The sequence below is a fragment of the Falco naumanni genome, chromosome 7, assembly GCF_017639655.2.
Source record: "Falco naumanni isolate bFalNau1 chromosome 7, bFalNau1.pat, whole genome shotgun sequence".
Classification (NCBI taxonomy): Eukaryota; Metazoa; Chordata; class Aves; order Falconiformes; family Falconidae; genus Falco; species Falco naumanni.
This window is the reverse complement of record NC_054060.1, coordinates 37,308,794-37,333,870: the sequence shown is the minus strand read 5'-3', so window position 1 is coordinate 37,333,870 and position 25,077 is coordinate 37,308,794.

Here is a 25,077-nt window from a genome sequence, read left to right as displayed (position 1 = left end):
CTCATGGATGTGATGGCAAGGCAAATGAATCAAACAGAAACAAGAAATGGTATTCAAATCTGGCAATTTGGCATGATGTTTCTGTAGCTACACCCTCAAGTTCAGACCAGATCTCTATACTTTAAAAAAGAATATTTGTCTGCAAAAGGATGGTACAGATGTTTTTGTGTGCATTTGTGTGTGTGTAGTTTAATATATATCACATTCTAAAAGGCTTCTTTTAAGGTATAGCTTTATCACAAGTGAAACAAACTACATTAATTTCTGGTGAGAATTTGTGAAAATTAGTGGAATTGCAAAAAATTAATTATTCTCCAAATATTTAAGAATTTAAATAATAATTACTCTCAGCTTTAAACGTACATGAAATACATAACTATCATAGCAAACAGCTTCAAATAATTCATATTCAAAACAGCCTTGCCAATTTATAACAGCTGAGGATCTGTCCCTTTCCTGCTCAAACACATAATATTTTTTAAAACTTACAACCCACAAGACAACAGCCCCGTACCAGGAAAATGAACTATCCACTAAAATGGAAAATAAGAAAGAAAGAAGGAAAGAAAAACAAATCTGCTTTACAAGAAGAAAATGAGACATTCCTAAAGCATTTCAGGATGACCACACACCAAGTGAAAAAAGAAGACAGTTCAAAACGCCTGCCCCACACAAAGGATAACTCCACTTGGCAGAATACAAGACTATCTCCTTTTACTAAGAACTACGCACCAATCAGTCAACACCACTTTAAGTATTTTTCCACCTTTCACAGAGTACATCAAAAGTTCAACACATACCACCAGCCAAGTAGAATATCCAGTAAGCTATACACATCCACATATATCTATATATATACACACGTACAAACACATATAGCATCAAGTATTCCATTTTGAGAAAAATAAACCCCAGACATTGACAGCAGCTATATGACAGTGTTTATCCCGTCATTCATTAGATTTCTCACTTCTTAACAGTTTCTGATAGAAAGCTATGCAATATTTGTCTTTCCATCCTCATGTTGCCAGCCACATACGTATACATACACAAAAACCTTCAGGTAGCCTCAGAATCACCAAAATTAAATACTGTACAACAGCAACTGCTTTGTTATTGTTTCTGTTTCTCATAGATGTTCCAGCTATAATCAGAATGTAACGAATACCAATGGACTTAAAAAGGTGAAAGCATCTGAGAAAATTTACACTCCTTTTCTAGGGTAAGCAATGGAATAAAAGAAAAAAAGGAGGAGAAAAACCTGAGACTGTAGTATCACTTTAAGCTGTCTAGCAGTCCTTCCCAAAGGAAAGGGAGTTTTAGAGAGGGATTTGGAGAAAAGCAACGTGATAGCTTTACAGATATTTTACAGGAAGTTCCCTCTAAATCTGGCCATCAAAACCACAAGAAACCTGGTCTGGAAAGTTAACAGGGGGTAGTGGGAGCTTACAGCTATGGGGCAAATGGAAGTAGGCATAAAGAGCTTTGACTCTGCAAGCAGGCAGTGCTCTTATTTGATGAAGTAGAGGAGGATGCAGCAGAAAGGTATCAAGGCAGAGATACATGAAATATCCCTAAAGAATGAAATAGGGATATCATCTTGCTGTTGTTTCCTGAATGAAAATGAAGGGAGCAAGAATGCCTTTATAGGGGCTGAGAAAAAGATACTCTATTATTTAAGTGTCAGGAAAAAAGACTGGGGAAGAGACAGACTTTTTAGTAGGACTTGTAGCAATAGAACATGGGTTCATGGTTTTAAACTAAGAGGGTAGATTCAAACTGGATATAAGGAACACATTTTCTATGGTAAGGGTAGTGAAACACTGGAACAGGTTGCCCACAGAGGTGGTAGATGCTCCAACCTGGGAAACATTCACTGTCAGGTTGGACAGGGCTCTGAGTGACCTGATCTAGTTGAAGATGTCCCTGCTCATTGCACTGTGGGGTGTTTGACTAGATGACATTTAAAGGTCCCTTCCAACCCAAACAATTCTGCAATTCTATGATAAGAGTTTCAGCTACCTGCATGGCTAGGAAGCACTATGTGTTGGAGATGCTACGTTTGTTAAATTTACACATTGCTTGGATGTGAGAATTTAGATGATAAGGTTAGGGACTTCAACCATGTTGAAGTCCATGGTTATTGAGAAGCACACAGTGAGAAGGTCTGTGGTGGAAAAATCTGTGATTCAGCCAAACTAAGTTTGAATAATTAGTAAGTCATTCACAAGAGTGTCAGACTAAAAGTTTGTTTAGGACAAAAGGAGACCAAAAAGAAATACATTGGTGGATCTATGAATCTTCAGCAAAGAGATGACAAAGGAATTTTTTGTTTTAGGTACAATTACACAAAGTTAGAAGCCTTCAACTTCCTTAGCAAGAGCCGGAGGATACTCCAAAAGATGTGTTAAAGAAGTGATTAGAGAAGCAGCCAAAGAAAGCCAGACCTGAGAGATCCCAGAGAGATTTCAAGGCGAGCAGAAGCAGAGAGGCCAAGAGAAGTTATGGTTACAGCAGTGAGTCTGAGATCTGGCAAAGCATATGCCATTAGATGTGAAAGAATGGTTTCATTTAAGGGCAGAGGAGGGAAGCCAGATTGGAAGAGCTCTAGGAAGAAAAAGTGTAAACAGCACATTCAGAAAGCTTAGAGATGAAAGAGTGACTGCAGATGGGCCAGTAGCTAGAGATGCAGAGTCAAAAGTGGTTCATTTATGATATGAGAAACTTAACATGTGATATAGCAAACAGAACAAACTAGAAACAGCAAAAACACAAACCAGAGGAGACCAAGATGTTAAGGACAGGAATAAGGGAGGGGAGGAGAAAGGGCACACAAGACATGAAGAGCTAATAGAAAGGGTAAGAGGAGGCAAGCGGAAAAAAGTAATTGAAAACAATACCTGAAGAATGTCTGTGTCTTTGACCTGGGAGAACAAGAAGAACAGGGAAGGGCCCCAGGCTAACAGGAGGAGGAAGGTCATGTCACATGTTTTAAAAAAAAAAACAATGGAGAAGTCGAGAAAGAAGAGAGGCCGAGAAGAGATCTAAGCTAAGAACTCCTGTCAGGAGACAAGGGGGAGAGTTTAAGCAGTGACTTAGAGGTGAAGAGATGGATAGAACCACATTAGGGTACAATTAAGCTTGAGGTAGTGTAGCCATGCAGCTAGGCTGACAGCAGAACTGAAAAAGTAGAGAGCTGACAGGTAATGAGGTGAGTATCATAAGCTTTTTGAGATGCAGTCAAAATTATAGGGTTCATATTCATTAATTTCAAATTTCTCCTTCTAGAGTTAGAAAGGCCTATATTAGAAGGGGCATCCTGCAGGATGGAATGGATGCTTCATGATAGTTACAGAACATAACTATAAAGCCTGTTAAAAAGCAATGCTATATGAGAATAAGCAGATTTATAGTAGTCATGAAATCACAGAAAAGTCTGAAATTAGCAGACACATTTTTATGACATGCATAGTTTAGTCACAGAGTTATTTTGTGTAAGCTTAGTCTGAATGAAGGCAATAGACACATTTCCAGTAAAATATTTCCAGTTGAATACAGTGATATTTCCCCACATGGAAGACCCAACCCTCTCTTTCCATAGCACAGTGTTCCTTAGCAAGGTCTGAGAGTTCTACGGCGCACACGTGCAGCAGCTGCAACACTAATGCAAATCACAGAAGGCAGAGACTATGACCATAGAGCAAGATACAGACACCATTAGTCATGTTGGCTGCATTATGAACCAGATCAGGAAACCAATCCAGGCTAAAACTAACCCAGCAGAAGGTTTATTTTTAAACTGATTCATTTCCCAATCACCTTTGCTGACTAGCTGAACAAAGGTGTGCACTTACAGAAGAAAGGGGATGGATGGATGGTGGCAGAAGGGAAAGGAGGGGACAGTCGTCTTTTAGCATAAGCTTGGCATTTTTTTGTGTCTCCCCAGGGACTAAATTACCTTGCAGAGAGACAATGAATAACTAAGTTATTTTAGTCCAGTCTCAAATTAGTAAAATTACATTGTAAGTCTTCCAACTTCTCCAAGCTACATTGGACTCTCATGGTGTGACATCTTAGACTCATTCCCTGCACCAGAGGAGACAGCTTGTACCTGGCACAAGTGAAAGTGAACCCAAACTTCTTAAAAAGCCAGCTTATACTCAAAGTCAGCCAATTATTTTTTTTTAATTGTTCTTCCTTTCCTTAGCTTACTTACAGTGTTGTTCCTCATGTGTCCTCATATAATTCTTCTTTTTCCTCAATGTTTTGTCCACCCCTCCCAAACTTTATATTGCAGCCATGCCCCTTTCCTTTTAGTTTGTCTAAGTGCCAATACTGTTTCTCTCCACTGAAATAGTGACCTTATAACACAAAGACACCCGGGAGCAAGCACAGTTTTATCTAGCTTGCTGTACATAAGCTCCTCTATATCCCATCTCATCTATCGTTTCTTCTTTCCTCCTCCTTTCCTCCCTGCTGAATTATCTGAATTTATAAGATATTGGTTAGCCCTTGTTTGTAGGGAAGGTAGGAATCAAAAATGATCATTTAACTCATGCCTTCCAACAGGCTTAGGGTCAAAAGTAGTTCTAACTCCCTGCCACTAAGAACAGGCAGTGGGGAACACACAGAACACACAGTCTGCACCACTGGAGAACGTCAGCTGAAATGTGCTTTGTCAGCTGAAACGACACCTTTGGAGAAGCACTGAATCTGCTAATGCAGCAAATTCTGTGCAGCATGACCCACAGAAATACACTGTTTTGAATCTGAAATCATCCCAGAGCCAGGGTGCAATTTGAAGAAGCGGGGGAAAGAACAGTCAGTCTGTATGTAGTACCCAGGACTTAGTGGTCTGAATGGTTTGAACAAGGGTTCAAACTGGTGGTCACACTTCCTAGATGTATCTAGATTGAATGCCTTTTTTTTTTTTCCTTCCGTTCTTCAATCAACACTGAATTGTTTACATGAACACTAATGGCTGCAGAGGGGACATTGTGAGAAAGACTTGTTCAGTAATTCATTGGACAGGGAACGTATTTACCCAGACCTCCTAGGTCCAAGATCTAACCACTTGTCTGGTGGGGCTTCTTGGATAGCACCTTTTCTCCAAATCATTTTCTCAGGAAACAAAAATGGGATGGTGTCATTTTTGCTCTGAGTTCAGACAAAATAATTTCTGGAACCTCTAAACCTTTCACAAAAAAAGGGACTAATTGTGTTTTAGCAAGCCCTACCTGGAGCCTTCAGTTTGGAACCTTGTTTGGAAATGCTGTCCTGTGAAATTGTGCCTGTTTCATGAACAAGAAAAAGTCTGTCTACAGAGTTCACCTGCTGGCCAATGTCAATTATTGTCAATCTGGTTTTTTTCTGGCCTGTTTACTAAAGCTATAAAAATTAGACAATTTGTAGTAATTTGAAGTATCTTAACTTTCACATGAGAAATGGTTTAGATTCTTCATGCTTCTTACAGACCTCATTTCTCTTTTCAGCTTGCAGCTCCAAAATGCTCAATGACTTCTCTATGCTTTCACACATACATCAGCGAGAGGTATAACTGTAACTCAGACTGTGGAGAGCAGACATATAGGTCTAGAGGGCCCTTGTCTTAAAAAAAAAAAAAAAAAAAAAAAAAAAAAAAAAAAGGACTACAGGGAAATGGCCTTCTAGTTCATGAAATTAACGAACAGGCAGAATAATTTGTGAAAAACAACTGTTTCACAGGACCACCACCTGCAGTATGGGCTGGATCCCACAACGTGGAAGAAATCCAGAACATCATTTCAGATTAATTTCTTGACATTTCAGCCTTGTCCTGCACCCCATCCACCAACGCAGAACATATTCAAGAGCAACAAAGATACTTCTGGCGACAAACTGCAGCCATGGGAAACTGGAATGCAAGTCATGCCATATCTACTGACAGCTCATAAAGTACTCCACAGCAGCGCAAAAGATGTATTTTCTATGCCTGAAGATCATGTAGCTTGGTCTGGGTTTTACTAAATAGTACTGAACTTTTGGCTGTTTATTCCCAACTTAGTGATGTAAGCTGGCCTCCCTGGAAGCCAGACTCCAAGTGCAGCAACGATGCCGTACACATACACTGCATGGAAAGAGTTACCTAGTAATAAAAAACATATGAAGCTCTGAGATCAGTTCCCTGTTCTCCCTCCCCAGGTGTTCGTTCATGGTTGTGATTTGTGCACAAGCCTATAGAAAACGTTACAAGCCAAGATATACAAAGACTTTTGGGCTCCCAACCCCTATCTAAGCGCCTAGCTTTGGGTTCCTAAAGAAAAATGGGGGACCTAAATACCTTTGTAGGTCTCGCCTGCAAGATCCAATTTGAATATTGGGAGGGGAGGGGAGTGAGGTTTCCTGTTGCTGGTCTGTGGCGAACAAGCACCCTGAACTTTCAGCCCAAATGTTTTCTGGAATCACTTGGTATTCAGCTAGCTCTGATTTTATTACACAGATGCATTCATTTGTTTCATGTATAATTAATATCTTAACATTCACAAAACTAACCATTGGTTCTGCACCCGCTGTATTTCAGAACTTCTCTTATACCAAGATACTCTCTGATATATTTCACCCAACAACCTTATCACATAATTCCTTTTCTTAAACTTTCTTTTATGGCCTACATCTTTTCTTTTGTAGAACAAAACAAACACAGGCACAAGATCTTTAACTGGTCGTGGACTTTGGCCTTATTCCATTGACAACAGTGTAGTTACACTCTTATTTACCAGTTTAGGATTAAAACTATTTAACACACAATTACATGTTCTTTTCTGAGGTAAGTGGGTTGCTGCATCGGAAACTGATCTGAGAATTAAGACTATTTGCAATATCTTGGAAATCGTCCTGCAGTCCTTACTCAGACCTTCATTTCCATTGAAGCTTTATGAAACTATTTCCACGTTTTTACTTTTGATATCAACAGACCCACTGATACTCACAGTTTTTCTCCCTTCACGTCACAAGCAGCTTTTGCAAGAGTGCTATTCAATCCTTCAATATGTGTAGCATCATTCTTATTAAAAATTTCATATAGACCCAGTAGCCTTACAGGCTTATATCAGAACTGCCCGACGATTTTATTAGTAAGCAACGTACAAGTATTTTTTCAGCTTCATGTATACATAGTTTATTTCCTTACTTTGTTTATGGAAAGGTCACACAGGCAACAACCAGCACTTCCTAAAATCACTATATCACCTCATCTGCCTTTTTCTCAATCACTGGAACAGTTCTGTCAGCAAAGGAAACAGGATTCGCCTTCTGACATTTGTTTCTTATCAATCCATGCAAGGTGCTTTGATTTGGTTTTCCTCCCTCATCTTATATGGCTCCTGACAGAACCTGTACTTCAGATGTGGAATTCCTTGCTGCAGAATTGTGCACATACTAAAAGCCTACAGGCATCCAAGAGTAAATCAGACACCATGAGAGATAAATCTATTGATGGCTACTGAACACAAAGGAATACTTGAGCCACAGATTGCTCTATTTTTGTTCTCTTCCTGAGGTATCTATTGCTGGCCATTGCAAGGGAAAAGAAAGACCTCAACATGTCTTTGATCTAACTCAGAAAAGACTAGTCCTGTCATATGTACTGACTGTTTAATAGTATGTCCGGATATTTTCTAGGAGGCAAATTTAAGCCAAGCAGTCAGTAAGACGGAAAATGCCTTTGCCCTTTTCCAGTTTCTATTCCCCATAAATTCTCAGAATAATCCCTGGTCTTTCACAGATTGCTTTTGCCAGAGCTTTGAATACTTTGATATGGATTTTACTGGTCACTGCTGATTTGAACACACATAATTCGCATATCTTCCTTAGACTGATCTTTATTTTGGTCTCTTCTTTTACTCTTCCATTAAAGTTTTGTTTATCACCTTCCTTTACTTTACTCATTTAGCTTTTCTTGATACTTTTTATGTCCTCCTTTTTAAAACACTTATTACACCTTAGCTATTGCTCCTTTTATTCCTACAGATTTTTTTACATTCATTTTTAATTTTTATTTTACAACCAATTCCTTTCTGACCCTCAGAGTTCTCTTGAAGCATTCAATTTTGTCTCTTCATGTATATAATTCCCTATTTTATTTTTCTTTGGAATCATGGAACAATTTTTGCTGCCTGTTATATTAATTGGATTTTTTCTCATTGGTTTCAGAGAGCAGGAGAATTGTCCTTATACATGTATGTAGTGTGTTTGCGCGTGCCTACAGAACCTGAGCTCACTTTAGAGGAAATAAGAACAGACCTTTGTGTCCAGGGATCATGGCTGGCATACAGCCTTGGCTAACCCAGACTACCACAGCCACTGCCAGAACCATCTATCTGCCAACCTCTCAAAAGACTTTTGTTCACACGCTTCCTTACAGCGGCCTTAGATTCCAGCAGTGCTGTACCAGGTCCCAGCAGATACTAGACCCTATGTTTATTTTAAAACCTTTCTTCTCTAGTCCACCACATTGCAATACAAAACATACCTGACAGATACAAGAGTTAATCAGAAAGGTGAAAAGAAGTCACAAATGATTTTAAACTCATAACATAATAGTTTGAGTGTCAGCAGATGTCAACCATTATGTGGCTACATAAATATTTATAACACAATTGTTTGTAAGTACTTTGGAAGATAACTGTATCCCTTTTTACTGGTTCAATGGCATTCTGTGAAAAGATTAATATTTGCAAAGGTTACATACAAGGTGCACACTTATCCATTCCATGTACTATACTTATAGGTATGCATAAGAGATGCAAGATACTTCAAAGATGAAGTGATTTAGATTCCAATCCTAACAATTAAGCATGAGAGTACTGCCTCTAAGATGGCTGGCAGATCAAGGCCTTCATGGGAAAAAAAAAAAAATCATATTAATTCTTGAAGACAGCTAAAGAACTTAGAAAAAATCTAATGCAGAATTTTAGCATTTTAAATTGCCCTATTTTACTGCCTATATTCCTTTCTATTGCAGTGTAATGAGATGCTCATGATAAAGAAAAAAATGCTAATGAAAGGATAGGTTTTCAATTATTATTTATTTGTTTTATGGTAGTGCTTTAGTACCCCCTCAGTTCAGTGGCCAGTATCTCATTGTGTTTGTCACTACACACAGAAGCACAAGGCAACCCCAGCCCCAGAAAATTCCCATCTTGGAAGCAGTGTTCCTCATGACTTCTTATACTGTAGTGCAATGAATTGCTTAGAATTATCAGTTATCTTAGAAAGATTATCATCTGGTCTAAGCTTTAGCAAGGGAAAGTCAGAGGAAAATACTTATTGAGTTTTGCCTCCTAGAACAGGAAGATCTGAACTTTGTTGTGACAGGATTATATTAGATTGACCTGCAACAACTGTCGAGAGTCAAAATTCCTGCAATTCTGATTTTAAAAGGACAGTAGTTTCCCACTAACTGTAGCAGCTTTGTGCCCCACTTGCTTCCATTGACCACAAAAAACTGAAGAAAGGATGAGAACCACTGTCCTCACTTCAAAAGCCTTTAAAAAAGCCAACCCAAGACTAGGCAGATCTTCCAGGCTGCCCTTCTCGCTGGCAGAGGCAAAGCAAATGCAAGCCCCCAGGCTGGGGGCTGAGCGGTGCTGAGCAGCCCGGGTGCTCCTGATGCCTGTCAGAACAAATCCAGCCTTTAGCCAAGATTTGCTATGCTATTTTCAAGGCAGGAACACAAGCCAAAGGTGTTTCTAATTAAAGCCTGCAATTTTTATATTTTGTTTCCAGAGTTTATTTTTAGCTAGATGATGGATCTTTTTATTATTAGAGAAGATAATTTTGATTAACCTTTTTTTAAAAAAAAATAATTCTGAGAACAAAGACAAAAGGAGGTTTCAGTGGAATTTTGTGTTCTGGGTGAGCGTGGGAGACTGTCAGGGCATACTGCTCTTCTCCACAAATAATTTTCAGTGTCACCAAATGCTGGCCAACATGCAGGGGAGGGAAGATAGACATTTACAGCAACTAGTGTGAGCTGTTCCAGGTTAAATATAAGGGTCTAGCCCTGGTATTTTAAAGCCAAAAAAAATTCTGTCACATACAGAAAAGTCCAAACACCCAATCAAGTACACAGGGATATTTTTATCTTGTGATCTATGAGAGCCTGTCAAAGATTTTGTTTGTTTTAGGCATAAAGTTGGTCTAACCTGTTGAAACCAATTGGATTTTTTCCATTGACTCCAGTGGGAGATGAGTCAGCATGCTATTCCCCAGGATTAGTTACTGTATTCTCTGGTTTCCCAAAGCATATTGTCAAATTCTTTATCTCATTAAAAGAAATTAACAAAATCTAAAATTCCTTGCTAGAGGCAACAGTGTCAATCAAAGGTAATTCATAGCTACTACTACTTGGGAGCTACCTCTATTACTTTTTCATTCCGCAGATCCCTTTGGTCCATTTTCATGTTGCTTGACAGTTCAGTTGTTTCCAAATCAGCTTGCTGGAAGACCCATTGGTGATAGCTACACAAGCTCATGGTCCTCCTGCCTGGGTGCCCTGTGAGCCGATTCGATATTTCTAATGCCCACAGTGTTTTATGTCTCATTGTTCTGCATGAAATATCTTTGCTTTCCGAGCTATTTATGAATCCCTAAATGCATCTGCAGGGGCTTTAATCACTTCTGTGTATTCTCAATGCTGCTGTTTCACTAACAGTGCCTGTTTCATGTCTTTATTCTTTTGTTACAATTATGAAATAAAGTCTTAGTCTCGGAAAGGATCAGTATGGGTACAAGTCCCTTCTGGATATGGAGTGTCACCGAGATAGTGTGGCTGTCTTCCTAGAACGGGAGTATAGAACAACCACGTAAAAAGTGTAAGACAGCGCTTTAGAGGATGCACTGGTTTTATTAGCACATAAATATATTTTTTCTCTCAGTTGTTTCAAACAGCCTCAAGCATGCAATTAAAAACTCAAGCATGCAATTAAATTATTAGACACTCAAATTTACTTTTGAAATCATGCTTATTGGTCTGTATAATTTCCATACCTAATTGTTTTAAATCAATTCATTAAACTTTTTGTTGTGCATGGCTTTAATTTTAATCTGTAGCACAGCCACATCAGAATCAATATCAAATATCTTCTGTTTGCATGTCTAGCTACAGAAGGAGAACATTCTATAGCATCGAGGTAAGAAGGGAAATGAACTCCAGAAGGTTTCAGTAATTGAAAGCATTACAACTGGAAGGTAGAACATTTAAATATTTCTGGTATAATACTTGAAAAGTACCCAAATGTGCTACCTAATCTTTCCATACGCAGTCCCCCATAAAGATAAACTATTCAACCTTTTCTGAGGTTTCAGTCTCTCAGTGATGCTTATGATTTCCATAAATTTACCTTCCCCTCACCCCAGAGACAGTGGTAAGAATCAAAACATGAAGTCAGGTACTTGTGAGCGTGGATACAATACTGAGCAAAATCCCTTTCCAGTTTTACAATGATGCCCCTGTACATTTATACTTATGAGCAAAGATTTTGTCATTAACTTAATGTTCAATTATTGCATTGTCTTATACTTTAATGTATCCAAGACTATTATTCTACCTTTAAGCAAAAGCTGGCATATTGTCAAAGTTCTGATCATTGACTGCAGCACACATTTCATATTATCATATTCCTGATGCAGTTTCTTTCCCATTTTGAAAATTATTATCCAGACAACTGATTCCTCCTCCTTCAACTGTGTAACAACAAACAGTCACTGGCATATTTTTATGTTTATGTGGGTTGAGGCATTAGCAAGCACAGAGAAAAATATACCTTTTTCACTTCATCATCATCATCTTTATGTTTGAAAAAAGTTCTTACATTTTTGACTACATACAGCTTTTCACTTATGAAGATGTATTATTTCTCTGTGAGAGAACTTCAGAAAAGGAACTGGTTTAAGTTACTGTCATGAACTGATAACATGCACAGTTTTTTGCTTTTAAAATAATCATCACATTTTTCTATACTTTTATATTTATTCAAAAAAGTCTTTTTATTTTTAGCAGCTATGCTAGAATTCCTATTACAATTTTATTGTGATTAACTTTTTTGTTTTGACTACAGTAAATCTTGTGACAATTATTGGGCTCTTCCCTGGTACTTAAAAATATTGTCTTGAGCAAATAAAATACAGAAAATCATATTAATGAGTAACCTTTTACTTATTCTAAACGATTTGTCTACTTACACACCATGTGTTTTGGAATTATACTGCAAGATATTTGCTCATACACACACACTGCTTATCCAATTCAAAAAAATGAAAACCAACCAAAAAACCCCAATCTTTCAACAGTTGAAGCCCGACCATATTTTAGCTGCAGTTCCTTTAGAAAGGCTGCAAATATTTTGCAAATGCTTTTCCTACTTACCTTCTGCATTTTAAGGGTGCTTGAAATCTTTGACATGCAAATTGCTAAAGAGTCTTTGGAACCTTTGATTTTAAAGGTGCTGCATAATTGCAAATAGGTATTGCCTGAGCTCACTTACAAATGTGTTTCTTTTCAGACAAGACTTGGGGAAATGAAGACACCTTTAGCAAAGAGGCTTTAGATTCAGCCACTCATCAGATCTCCCCTTGAGAAGCAAGTGTTATCCTATTTGCATTAATCACTACCGGTCTCTGGTTATTCGCTTTTACCAAATAAAAAGAAACATAGCCTTCAAGCGGTGATCTCCACGTTGGAGCTGATGGATTTCCACTCCATTTTTTTCAGACAGATCTTTCATTTCCTTCTGCTTCAAATCCTAACCCTGTAATGCCTAAAGCCCAGTGAAAGCCCCTTTGCAGCACCTCCCAGGCAGCTGGGAAGCTCCCTTTTCTGTAACCCGCTGGCAGCTCAGAAAGCACCAGGATATCGCACAGCCCAATCCTGCATGCGACTGATCGAAACTCTGCAACAAACGTAGCAGCATTCATAGGCAGCAAGCATTTGCTGTTTACAGAGCATTTGTGTGTCCAGAAATGTACTTTCATGCTATTTACCTGAGTCACATAAAATTAAGGATCTGGGCTAATAAACTTCTGGGGTTTTTAACAGGACAAATCAAAAATGAAGCCAAACGGATGATTTCCCATTTCAAGTTTGCAAGACAGTGACATCTTCAGACAATCGGAAAGAAGATGCTATTTTTTGAGGGAAGGAGCTTTGTGTATAGGTTTTACTTCAAGGTTGGATTTCTTTTGGTTGGATTGTCCAGTGAAAACAAAGCTGAATTAAAAGTTTCATTATTTAGCGTCTCTGCAAATCACTGGTGTGTGAATTCAGCCTTTCTTTTGTTCTGGCAACTAGAGAATTAATAATGTGATATCCCTTAGAAATAAGGAATAGATGGTCTCCCTGTCTGGATGTACCAATATTTTGGCCCTTACACAGCCAACAACAGCCATGACAAAGAAAAAGATCAAGTAAGATATTGCACCCACCCTGCCCAGGGTGCATTCACCCCATCATTTCAGACATGGGTCTAAATCCACTAAATACCTCTGCAGCATAATTTTCTGGACTAAAATGCACCTACAAATCCATGATCTACAGACTCAGACTCACTCAGCTTTCTACAACAGAAGCTTTGTACCTACTCTCAACTGTAGCTCTTTAATCATGCCTTTTTTCAAAAGTTAATTCAAAAGTAATAAAACACAAATTAAATAAAACTAAATTTTATACTATGCTGTTTGCCTGGCAAATCTTCTGAAAGAAATATTTGAAAGTTTACCAAATAGATCAAGTAATGATATTTTCCAGACTCTGGTTTTATCATCATGTAGTTTAAGCAATGACAAATGGCTTTTGGCCATTACTGGGCAGATAAGTACCAGTCAAATGACTGGAAGACTGTGGTGGTGGTGTTGATATTGCTGTTGTTGCTTTACTTCTAGTCTAAGTTGATCTGTGTATCTTGAGATGGTTTTCAGTTGTTGAAAAACTGCTCCATTTGTCTTCCTTCGACTGGTAAAAACAGATGGGTCCAATGCTTCTCCTAAACACCGAGGAATTGAAGACTGTATCTGAGGGCAAAATTAACCCCATGTGACTTTACAAATTACCTTGTATATGCCTTGACACTTCAGAATACACATTTTATATTTTTTCATAAAAACATTCCAAAAATTGCATTAGACATTTCAAAGTTGCAGTTGTGTCAAAAAAAAAAGAGGCTGGGATTTGGTGTGTGTCCTTTGTTCACACAATTTAAGATTTCCCTTTGAATTTTCCCAGGTCCCATATTAAAAAACAGTCTGTGAAGATACTTAATATTTTTAACAGACATTACTGATATTTGACAGTCCTCCATAGAACATGTACATGCAGAATTTTGGTTTGGGTTTTTGGGTTTTTTTTTCAGAAATTACATATTCATGCTACAGCTATTTGAGTTTATGAGATTGGGATGATAGTAATGGATAAGTTCTCATCCTGCTCCAAATGCCCTGAGTGTGAAACCGAACATAACTCTCTCTTGGGGTTCTCTTATATTAACTTAGATTACAGTTAACCATAATAGTGCATATTTTCTCTACAACTTGCCTGCATCTCATGTCTCTCCAATGGCTCCTTCTTTTTTCTACTTATTGTCCATTAGTAATACTCAAGTCGCTTTACTCTGGCATTGAAGTCAAGCATCAGTGAAAAGTTAATTTTCCCAAGACACACAAGTAATTTCAAGCAAGATCCCCTAAGCAAAGACTCCATAAATTAATATAGTTTTGAGGTTCTGTCTCCTTCTATAATACATTAGAAACAAAACACAAGCAAAAGACCATTGTGTTTAAGGCAACAGGTGTTACTTATACCTGGTCAAAGAGAAAGTGTTCTACTAGCTGACTGTTTAAATTCTGAAATGATGACACTATGTTAGATTTTTGTAGTGCTGAATTCAAATTTGGATTCTAGTCCTGCTTTGGTTTCATACCAGTCTAAGTGTATTCCAGAAATAGTGTTTCCTCACCCATTTTCTATGGCTATTAATGGTGAATATCAATATTAAAACAAGGAGAAATTATCCTTCCAGGAACTAACAAGGGTATGTTCAAGGAGTAATTTGCTGTGTTCTAGCATCTTCAGTTACTGGCAGGAGCAAGACTCTAGATCTATGTTTGCAATGAGCTATTATGATGTATGTCATAGTATTTCCAAGAATCTCATCCAATTGAAGGAGATTGTTTTGAAGGAGCTATTATTTGGTGCCTTTGGGAGCCAAACTAATTAACTGCCTTAGTATTCAAACTTCATTTTCAACAAACAGCTCATATTTATAGGAGAGAGACATTTTAACTAGTATTGCGATGCCACTCCCTGGAAACATTAACTCATCCCTACAGATTAAATCTTCTAAAATATAAAACCTATTGTAGCAGATGCTCAGCTGTAATGTTATTCTTTCTTGGGGTGGAAATTTCTTTATTTCTGTTAAGAAAAAAATAATTCCTGGGGAAAATAAAAGAAAATTAAAAAAAAAAGAGAAAGGGAAAGGGAAAGAGAAGGAGAAGGAGAGAGGAGGAAAAGGAGAAAAAGGAGAAAAGGGGGAAAGAGAAATAAGCTTTACACCATTAACTAGAACACCGCCTTTGATCTCAAGTGTATGGGTATAATTCTGGTTTGTTGTTTTTTTTTAAATTATTCCAGGCACAAGTCAGCTCTGGCTCATAACACTCTTCAAAAATTATATTCTTGCTGAAATATGCTCTGTCAAATTGACTGTATTAGTTCTGTTCTTCATTTGCTGTCACTTAGGTGTCTAGGAAAACTGATTTATTATTGGACGCAGGTCCAAGTCATATACAACATGGGGCAAATGAGTGTTTGCATTTTGGAAAAGTAATAAAAGGGATAGGATTCAGTTTTGGATCCTAATATAGTTCATATTGTAACACAGATACAATCAGTTTGGATATTCTATGTATCTATTTGAAAGTAGTGTTAAGTACTAGAATCTATGGAAACTCTTGATGCTAGCTAAATAATCACAGTGTGCTATTCGATTGCATTTTTAGAGCTTGTTATATATTCAAAGTATTATGAAAAGTTATTTTACTGGGACTCACTTCTGAAGCACTCAGGAACAGCTCAGTGGAGTCAGGGTACCTAGTCCTGGCTTTGGCAGGAGGTTTCCTGGAGTGAATCCTGTGGCGCCCATCCTGCCTTGGACCCCACTTGCACAGATGCCCCAAATGGGCTGCCAGTACCCGGCCCTGTACCCGGCTGCAAGATCAAAGCTTTGGTAGCTTGCTGCCGTTGGATTCATTCTTCATGAGCTTTGGTCTTCTAGTGCTCGAGATGAGTGCTGCCATCGTTATGAGTACAGAAAACCGAGCTGCAGGACAGCTGGATTATTTGCATAGGGCCACACAGCAAGTCAGTGATAGAGCAGCACAGGAGCTGGGCAGCTACTGGCCCACACGAGGCCACGAGCCCACCGTGCTGCTGTAGTGGTCGGGCCATGCGCCAGTACAAGCCGAGACGTTCTAGGATAAACTGGCAAAACGCACTCTGCAAAGTTTTCCTCCATTTATTTTATTATGTAGTGAGTGATACAGCAAGACACCCTATCTTAAAAGGGTATAAAATAACCATACACCTTCACTGAGGCTTTACACCATTGAATGCCAGCCTGAAGAAATGGAAGTTGAAACAAACTATTAGAAAAGTAACAAGATAATTTAACATTTTGAAAAATAGGTCCCTTTGTCATAAGAAATCATTATAAGAAACTTTTAAGTTCATTATTTTAATTTTAGGTCACATTTTTAAAGCATTTTTAATGTGCATAATATATTTACACAAACTGTTAAAATGCTCAACACAACATTTAACTGATAGGTTGGATAGCAAAGAAAGTGATATTTTTAAAAGTCCCACGTGGAGAAGGAAGAGACTGAAGGAATTTTGACGTGGCCATTAGCTTGTAGGATGAAAACAATTCATTGATATCTATTCCACGTGTTAGCCTCTGGCCCTCAGGGAGGCAAAAGGACTATTCAACTTTAAGAAAACAAGATTATTTTTTTTTAAAAAATGTACTTGAAAAATTTCCCCGGAAAATCTGCTTAATGCTGGCAATATTAAGTCATGGGCATAGCTCTGTGGCTTGGGACTCCTGGAGCACTGTGCAAAAGCTTGAAACTGGGCCTCTGGGTCCCTGGTGACAGTCAGTGTAATGTTACAGGAATGCTCATGGTTTTTGAACATACGGAAGACTGCAGCAGTTGATCCCTGCTCCTTTTCTCTCCCCATTCTTCTTTCCTTTGCAGAAATGTCATTTATTTAATTAGAATAAATGGTCTACACTAAGTATTTGAACCAAATCTGGGATGTAGCAATATTTGGATGTGCCCTCAACCACAAACTCAGCATGCCCGTGCCTCTACAATGTTGTCTTTGGACTCTTGAGAACCCAAGAACAACTGGGGCACTTGGGGCAGGACAACTGGATAAGAAGAAATCTGTGGGCCAAGGAGCTTGACTAAACATTGTGTTCCAAAAGGCAGCTCTGTACACAAAGAATAAGGGGAGCAATAGTTTGTTCAAGTGGCTCAACACAAAACAGATGGTAAGATTTCAACAGAGCAAAGGACTGATGGGTAGTTAAAGCAGGCAGGCACACTGAAGCAGGCACCCTCAGAAGACTGAGATCCCAAAACTGATATGCTTAATACTATGATATCCTAGGAGACTTAAACTTCTGAAGCCAGCCTGAGTGTTTCGGTATTTAAATGGACAAGTAGTGTTTCCTCAAAGGAATCTGACCTGTTTCTATACACACAGTTTTGGTGTTTCTAAAAATAGTTTCATGGGTCAGATGTTGCCTTTCTTTTTGTTTGTTTGGGTTTTTTATAATTTTCAAATAAATATAAAAGAAGCAGACAGTCAACCCAAAAGCGTTCAGTTCCTTCTATGGTACTTCCCCACCTCCAGGCAGGCTTCCTGCCCTAGGAGGAACCTTTTCCTCTAAAGTTTAGACAATGAATATTTATCAACTTAGTGCCCTGTCCTTGTTTTCACATTCCTGGGAACCACCTCAAAATGTCCCTTAGGTATAGAGGAGGAAAAAGTGAACTAGGGAAACATAAAGAAAAAAAATCAGAGGTACAACTTCGGCTTCTGATGACAGCAGTGATGAGATTTTTCATTTTGTCAAATTTAGAACAAACTCTAAGATCCTCTATTTTGGAGACAGAATAGAACTCAATACTGTTGAGCCTAAATTTCCTTTTGTTTCTGGTAAAACACAAGTTCTAGGCTGTAGCAGGTTTTTTTCTGTTTTGTTTTGCTATAATTTTATTCCCCTGGTAATCCCAGAAGCAGGACAAGAATTAATTTCAAACAAGGATCTTTATTGTTTGCATAGCTCAGTATTCTGTTTAATTACAAAAACATGTCTGTTGTTTTTTTAATTGTCTTTGAGAAAATGATGGTTCAAATTAAGGGGAAAAATGTTTTGCAAAACTCAACAGTTCTGTGAAACCTTAAACTGTTTTTCTTTATGTTGTCTAAAGTTTTGAACAATGCTAAATGCTAGCAGGTTTTCTTAATATTTTTTAAAGGATCAAAGACTTAAATCAGCTATTGATTATGGTCAATTAAGCCCAGAGAAGAAACAGTGATTTACTTTCCTAATCACACTATCATGCTAATATAAATAACATTTTGCATTCACTGTGGGTGAAATTGTTCTGAACATGTAGGTCAACAAATAGATAATTAGACACCAAAATTTCACTTACAGCTCAGGCTTCCATATTACCATGAACATGGTGTAGATTCTCTCTCAAGAAGACAAACATCTGTTAAGCAGGGAAGGGAGGATTTGTCAGCTGTCTTTGAGAAACAAGAATGCAAAGTGGAAATAATCTGCAAATTTAGTTCACAGTCCTGAAAGTGAAGACATGTTCCAAATCGCCAAAGATTCAGCCAAAGCTTGGGTGTCACATGAAACTACATTTACTGGAAAAAGGACATCACAAGATGTACGTGATCTACATTGCCACTCTTCACAGATCACTGGAGAGTCTGCCACTGGGTATTAGTGAAAAAGCTGAGAAACTCCAGAATGATCTAGAACTGTAACAGAAATTATATGATTTAAAAATTCAGCAAAGAGTATTTTATTTCCTACTGATCTTTTAAAACACTGTAGTCTTCCAATAATGAAAAATTACCAGCAATTTCATTACCAGCATTTTAACAGAAGAGGCAATAAGGTTTTTCTCCAGTGCCTGTGCTAATTCCACCTCTCCCAGCTGTGATGCATTGAAGACAAAGGGAGAGATACACAAGGGCTTAGACTGGCTTTTGCTTTTTGATGATCATACAAAAATGTTCTCTTAGGATTCAGGAAGAAACAAAACCATTTGGAAATACTGTTATGTGGGCACATAAGATCTCTGGTTTTTTACACGAACAGGAATGTCCAACAAAACTCAGCTACATACTCACCTAAACTACAGAACTCCATCAAAGTCATTAAAAATCAGAGGAGACAGAAAATTATGTAGCTCTGAGTACTGCCATTGGGAAATATCTGCCATTTGGTCCCATCACCTCATTCCAGAATTTGATTTTCATATTGCCCAGCATGTGTATACATCCCAGAAATAAGTTATCTCCAGCTGGTGTTCTCTACCAGAATCCAAAGTTTAAAGCTGGACACAGCAGAAGTACTAAAAACTCCTGTAACCTATGGTGTGTATAAGCCATCCTTCTGCTCATTTCTACTGTGGTTTTCAGAAAGTGACATTTAATCAAAGCAACAGAAACAAAGTGAAGCAAATCTTGAAGGATATACAACACAATGAATGCAATGCAGTTTTTGATAACAGATGTGCAACTGACCGTATCCCAGCGGGTGATTCACTAAACATAAACCTTTTGTATTTGAAAATCAAGTATAATAGAGGTGAAACCTCGGCTCTGTTGAAAGGGAAAGGGAGTTTTCTCTGATTTCTATTGGCCTGGATTTTACCCTAGGCACATTTTCTCTTCTAAAAGCACAAACCACATAGAATTAATTGAATGGACAAATTATATTGAAGGGAGTTTGTTGTGTTTCCGTCTTTAGACATGCACCATATACTGTAGACCTGAGATGGTACCAAAGAGACACCAATTTGAATGACAGACTTGACTTCAAAGAGTCAGTGATATAAACCCAGATCCTCTATTTATATATTTATGATATTCAGGAAAATGATCACTTAAATAACTTCACTGAATAGTGTCCTTGCACACATATATTTTATTTCAGAAATGAAATTAACCTACACCCCATAAGAGGATTTTATTATAAGGAATACTTAGGTACTTTATTTGAAAAATATCCTATAAATAGTTGAATAACTTATTTGATGAGATCAGCCAATTATTCTCACTGAAATATTTGTGAATTCTGTATTCTAGTTACTTTAACCAGAAAACGAAATGTGAAGCTGGGGCATCTTTAAATAGTTTACTTATAGTGTGTATCTAAAATTTGTTTGAGTGTTTAGCCAAGTAGCATGGAGGCATCATTTCTGCAGAGCCAATATTAAGCCCTGGCTCAGCCAGGTGCTTAACTATATGCTTTCCTGCAAAAATGTGAGATAAGCCTGTCTGCAAGAATAGTATTGCTGTCAGCTGCAGCATCAGTTTGTGTGTCTTAAAATAGATGTTATCTCCAAACTTTTGCTGAATTCCAAGTTTTACAACTATTTAAAAGCCAGTGTTTTAATGATGAGGTCTCTGACACGAAGAACATCGCTTTGTTTCTTTTAACTTCTTAGAGTGATCTGTGAATTCCTCCATGAGCTTTCCTTCCCTTGGTGACCTGAGATGACCTGAATTAACTATGATGCACTATGTGGAAAACATTCTCTCCAACCCATCCTCCCCAGTTTCTCACTTTTATTTTATTGGCCACCCACCCCTATTTTTTCTTTTTGTTGTTGTCCAAAATTTCCTATTTCCAGCATATGCTTTAAGATTAAAACCCTCTTATTTGGCAGACAGTATAAACACTGTACCTCAACAGATGTTTTTAGTGTCAGTGCAAGAAACGGCCACACGCTGATGCGGTTCTCCTTGGCACCATTTCTTGTCTGGAGAGACTGACACTGCATGAATATATTCATTTTGCTCCTGGGTTCTTTTTGTCTTTTTTTTTTTTTTTTTTAACTCCTTTCCCCTCTCACGGCACTGTGGCAAATTTGGTGTTTCTGTGACTTGTTTGCTCTTCACGTATGACTGTCTTATAAGTCGTCTAAGTCTTGTTCTTGAAGATGCCAACTGACCTGAATTTACCCTTGAGCACCTCTCCCTCCCCTTTGACTGCGTTACCAGGAATATGTTTTCAGGTTAACTTGTAGCCTTTACCAGCTGTTTTCATGTGTCTCAATATCACTATTTCTCTCCAAAATGTATTGCTATGCAGACACATGTATCAAAAGAGTTAGGGCCTCAGTAAGTACTATCCACAAGTTCAACAATTTTTTCTATTTATTCAGCTGGTCATGTTCTTGTATGAAGGAGGTGGTTTTTTGTTGGTTTTTTTTTTTCAAGCTGTATTTGAACCAGGGGACAGGTTATGTAAGGGCATAATAAAAATATGGCTTTTGTGAAGGCACAGGCAAAATCCAAAAGAGACTTTCTTTCTAAATCTCCTTCCGTCTCCTAATCTGGATGGATTTTTCTGGCTTTCTGATGACAGGGGAGGTTCTTCTGTGCAAATTTGTGCCAGGTAACAGCTGAAAATGAGAACTGGAACAGTGGATAAGCGCAAAAAAGTTTGAAGCTAAAGGCTATGAAATTATAGTGCAATGGTGACCATAAAAATCTCTGCTGGCTAAGTGTTACCAAATGGTGCCATATGAGACACCACAACATTTCCCTAAGCTTGCGAAAGGCCATAATTGTGGTACTACAGACAATCTCATGTGGTAACTGCTTATAAAAATGGACTCTTTAATGGAAGTCTCTGTGCTATGTCTTTTCCTTTAACGCCCCTCTGCAAGAAAAGGGAAAACAGTTAAGTGAAGTAGATGCTGGAAGAAAAAAAAATCAAGTTATGGGGCACTTGATTTTCAAAGAACAAACATACCTGCCACATCCACAGCCTCACCATGAGGATGCTCACCCGCCTGCTGAACAGCGCTCTTTCTGCAGTTCAGAAAAGGGATCAGAGAAGGCTATCTCAGCTGACTGCCTTAGGTAGCAACAGTGTTCTCTCCTTCTCTCCCATGCTGTTGTCTTCCCAGCCACTCAGAGAAGGAATATACTCTTTTAGGCCACCTTCAATAAAATGGAAAACCGGAGTGCAAGCCCACTCAGACTGTGAAGGGAAGGGGGCTGTAATCAATATTGTCCACTTTCTAGTCAATGCTTCTAACTGCTAAGCTGCTACACAAAGCACAGATCTGTAGCACTGGGTTTTTTTTCAATGAATGAGCCCTGCTCAGCAAGGCATGGATCCTTTCAAAGTCAGCATCCAGAAGGGGATGCAGTCCCGGTACTCCAGGGGGCAATGGGATCAACTGCCTTCCCTTTTGCAAGCCATCTTCTGGAGGTGCTTATCTCTTCCCCAGACACTAGCTGGGAGCTCCCTGCTGGGCTTGGACACCTGTTTTAGGCACAGATACTTTTATACTGAAGTTGTCCCTTTGGAGTTCATTGCAGCAGACAACCAGCAAATGATGCTGCCCAGAGGTGTATGGTGTCGTCCGTCGTCGTCGTCGTCCCCACCCCCGTCTTCTCTACAACAGCTTCAGGGGAAATGCTGCTCCTGTTTGGAAGGAGCAGTCCAGGGAGCAGCTCCAAGGGGCAGCCCCACTGCTCTTTTTACTTTTTACTTGCTACAAATCCCTGCTGGACTCCCTGGGTCTTCCTTCTCCCTCTGCTTTGTGCAAGCAGCTGAAGACATTACTTCAAATGTTAGGGTGATGGAGATCAGCCTGACCTTAGATAGCACTCAGTGGACTATCATATCTTTACTGCAGCCGACACAAAACACACAAGCTTTTAGTATCAGGGGTACATGTCTCATTCTTCCGGCTGCTTTTCTCGCAAACAAATATTTATTTTGGAGAAAGCAGGGGAAATCCAATTCTCTGCTTGTGGTTTCGATTCCTTTTGTCTGCAACATGTTCTGCTAGGGAAGTGATGCACAGCGGTTTCTTTTTCAAATTTGCTTCTGGCTCAGCGAGAAGGTGGGTGGCAGGGCAGTTGGAAGTCATCAAGCAGAAGCAATAATGTTTAGTAACCTTTTGTATAACTGCTCTCCAACCATTGCAATGGCTCCCTTTTTCTGTTCTTACTGGGGGACAGATCCTGGGAGGTCCTGAGTAACTTTGAATTTAGCTGAGAAATTCCAAGTCCTGTACTTAAACTCCTAAGTGTAGCACAGAAAAGCATCACAAAATCTTTCTTATCCATGCTGCAAAAAGAGACCCAGCCATACAACTGGGGTAAAGTGAAGCAAGTCTCCTAAGGGCATTAGAAGAAGACAGCAACAGGGCAATTAACATGAGCAGGCTGCCACAATAACCTCCTCGTGCTGAGTCAAATGCCTATCTGCTGGGCACCAGTTGAGTAGACAGGATCTTTAGGGGATATTTATATCCAGGATGGAGCAGGTGCCAGATTTTTTGTCACTTATTGCCACCAATTAAGCAAGTGTCAGCATGAAAGACATGTTCAGAAAAAAAATTGCCTCTGTAGTTGCAACTGGTTACTTGCTAATGACAAACAGTGATGACTGGTGATATTTATTCATTGGTAGACTTTCAAAGCAAGAAGTAGAGCTTAGCATCCCTGGTTAATGCTTTCCCAAAAGCAGTATGATGGCCCATTCAATGTGCTAATACTCAGTTCTATTAGCATTTTTCATGTGCAGATTTTGGAAAGGAAGAGAGATGACTTACCAGCAAATGAAGATTCTTCATCTCTGTAGTGCACAAACACATTCAATGCCGTGGAAGAAAGCAGGGAAAATATCTGCTTCCTGACTGTGTAATTTTCCCTTCTACAGTATTTTCCCTTCCATTCCTTTCTCTAGAGGAAGAAAAATATTCTCTGTCTTCTTTGATGTCCACTGCAAGGAGAAAAGGTAAGAAATCTATATGCGTATTTTGAAGAAACTTTCTTACTTTTAAATAAGCTGTTCTTCTATTTTACAGTGATTGCACACATGCATATTGACACAATGTGAGCACAGAGGAAGGCTGCGTATTTACCACAGAGAGGTAATGAAAGTTCTTCATGCCAATGAAGATTGTAAGAACACTGCCAAGTGCAGCACCATTCCCAGATGCTTCCGGGATGGCCCAGGGTCTCATGAAATTGAAAAGAGCTCCACATGAATGCTCAGCAGATGACAGGAAAGGTGAAATTTCTCAGCGTTACCACCCACTTAGCTGAAGAGCTGGTGGTGTTCACTCCAATCATGGATGCAGCATTCACTGCAATCACAAAACAGGCCATGACAGCTTCTTATCTACATGAATAGTCCGCACACAGAGATGACAATGTCCTCAGATCGCTCAGCTGTTGACAGAAAGAGCCTCAGACAACATCTGGAATTTCTGATCCTGTCAGAAATCAAGAGAAACAAGAAATAAGGTAGGGACTTACTGCCATTCAGAGTGTGGAGAAAAGACATGAGGATTAGATAAAATTTAAGCTTCTGACTGAGATGGAATTCTGAGCCAAAAATAAGGATGGCTCTCGAAAGAAACATCCCATGAAGAATGGATATGATACAGAGGAAAAGACTCTCTTACCTTCCAGGAGAAGGCAATATTCAGAAATAAACATTTAATTGGTAGACAGGTCAGTAAGGAAGTTGCTGCAGGTTCACAGGAAGGATGCAAGTGTGGGTCTTTAGCACCATTTTCAAGTCTCATGGAGAAATATCCTTAACAAGTGGAAACAATATGATCAACCCTTTCAGAAATTTGAGGACCAGGATCCAGATATCTATCTGCAAGAAACAGAGGATACTGCTCATTTTGTAAGCAGATTCCTCCTTACCATGGCCCAACAGATCCAAAAAAAAATATATTAACTCAATT